A 2,713-nucleotide genomic window follows, 5' to 3' on the forward strand; every position below is an offset into this window, starting at 1 on the left:
CTCATAGCAACCTGACACACAACAGATGAAACTGCCCAGTTTTGTTGAATCCTCACAATTGTGGTTACACTTAAGCCCATTGCTGCTGCCACAGTGTCAATTCATATACTTGGGGGTCTTCCTCTTTTTTGCTGACCCACCACATTGCCAGCATGATATCCTTCTTCAAGGATTGGTTCCTCCTGATAACATGTCCAAAGTATGAGAAATTAAGTCTGACCATATGGCTTCTAAGGAGAAATCTGGCTGTACTTCTTCCAATACAAATTTGTTTGTTCTTTTTGCAGACCATGGTACTTTAAATATTCTGCTCAAACATCATAACTCAAATGCATCAATTCTTCTATGGTCTTCCTCAATCATTGTCCAAATTGCACATGCATACAAGGTTACTGAGAATATCATGGTTTGTATCAGATACACCTTAGTTCTCAAACTGACATCTTTGCTGAACACAGAGGTCTTGCAAGCAGATTTGCCTAATGCAATATGTTGTTTGATTTCTTGACTGAGATGGATTGGCAAAGTGACAGCATCAATGGGCTCAAGCATGACAGCAACAGTGAGGTTGGCCCAGGATTGGACAGTGTTTCGTTCTGTTGTGCATAGGGTCACTATGAGCAGGTACCAACTAGATGGCACCTAACAACAGCAACAACTTCCATGAGTGTTGATGGTGGATTCAAGCAAATTGAAGTCTTTAATAACTTAAATCTTTCTCCATTTATCATGATGTTATTTATTGGCCCAGTTGTGAGGATTTTTGTTTTCTTTACACTGACGTGCAACCTACACTGATGTTGTTGTCTTTGATTCTATCAGTAAGTATTTCAAGTCATTTTTGCTTCTAGAAAGCAAGGTTGCATCATCTGCATGTTGCAGGTTGTTAATAAGTCCTCCTTCAGTCCTAATGCTAACTTCTTCTTCTTATAACTCAGCTTCTCAGATTTTTTGCTCAGTACAGATTGAAAAATTATGGTAAAATAATACAACTCTAGTGTACACCTTTTCTGATTTTAAACCCTTCAGTGTTTCCTTGTTTTGATTGAACACCTACCTGCTGTTCTATATACACATTCTTCAAGAGCATAATGAAGTGTTCTGAAATACTCATTTTCCATAGGTTGTTCAGAGCTTTTTATGATCCACACAGTTGAAAGCCTTTACATAGTCAATAAAACACAGGTAAACATCTTTCTGGTATTCTCCGCTTTCAGCCAAGACCCACCTGATGTCAACATTGATATCCCTAGCTCCTCAACCTCATCCGAATCTGGCTTGAACCTATGGCATGTCCTTGTCAATGTAGTGTTGCAAACATTTACGAATTATCTTTACCAGAACTTTGCTTGTATGTGATATTAATGATATTGTCCAACGATTTCACATTCAGTTGAGTCATTTCTCTTTGGAAGAGATTTCCTCTTTATGTAATGATAGCCTAGTCATTATGTGTTGGGCTGCTAACTGCAAGGTCATTAGTGCAAATCTGCCAGTCACTCCGCAGGAGAAAGATGATGCTTTCTGCTCCCATAAAGATTTCTAGTCTCAGAAATTTTATACAGGGTTGCTTTGAGATAGAGCCAACTCCACAGCATGCAACCAGTATTTTGACCACAGTATCCTATTTTAATCATTAAAGTCGAGGCTTGAAATTTTCCTTCAGTTCTTTTAGCTTGAGTAATGCTGAGCATCTTGTTTTCTTTTTGATTTTCTAACTCCAGGTCTCTGCACTTTTCATTATAATACTTGACTTTTTCTGCTCACACTTTACTTTGAAATGTTCTGTTCATCTCTTTTACCTCCTCATTTATTTCATTTGCTTTAGCATCTCTTTGCTGGAGAGCAAGCTTCAGAGTCTATACTGACATCCATTTGTTCTTTTCCTTTTTCTTGTCTTCTTTAAGACTCTGCTTTTTCCTGTTTGATGTACTTGATGTCATCCCACAGCCCTTCTGGTCTTCAGTCATTAGTGTCTAATGCATCAAATCTGTTCTTGAAATAATCTCTAAATTTAAGTAGGATTTATTTAAGGCCATATTTTGGCTTTCGTGGACTTTTTTCTATGTTTTTCAGGTTCAGATTTAACTTGCCTATGAGTAATTGAACCGGGCAGTGTTTCATTCTGTTGTGCATAGCATTGCTACAAGTTGGTACCAACTCAATGGCACCTAACAACAATATGAGTAATTGATGGTCTATTTCACAGTTTGTCCCTGGCCTGGTTTTGGCTAATGATATGGAGCTTTCCACATCTCTTTACGTAGATGTACTCAATTTGATTTCTGTGTATTTCATCTGGTAAAGTCCATGTGTACAGCCATCTTTTATGGTGTTTAAAAAAGATATTTGCAATTAACAAGTCATTGGCCTTGCAAAATTTTATCATGTGATCTCCAGCATCATTTATATCACCAAGGCCATATTTTCCAATGACTGACCTTTCCTTTTTGTTCCAACATTTGCATTCCAATCACCAGAAATTATCAATACATCTCAATGGTATGTTTAATCAATTTCAAACTTAAGAAGTTGGTAGAATTCTTTAATTTCATCATCACTGGCTTTAGTGTCTGTGGGGAAATTTGAATAACAGTGCTATTAACTGGTTTTCTTTGTAAGATCATATCACAGACAGTATTTACTTTATGATAGATCTTGAAATGTTCTTTTTGATTATGAATGTGATACCACACACACACACACACACACA

This window comes from Chrysochloris asiatica, unplaced genomic scaffold (assembly GCF_000296735.1).
Source record: "Chrysochloris asiatica unplaced genomic scaffold, ChrAsi1.0 scaffold00109, whole genome shotgun sequence".
In the NCBI taxonomy this organism is placed as follows: domain Eukaryota; kingdom Metazoa; phylum Chordata; class Mammalia; order Afrosoricida; family Chrysochloridae; genus Chrysochloris; species Chrysochloris asiatica.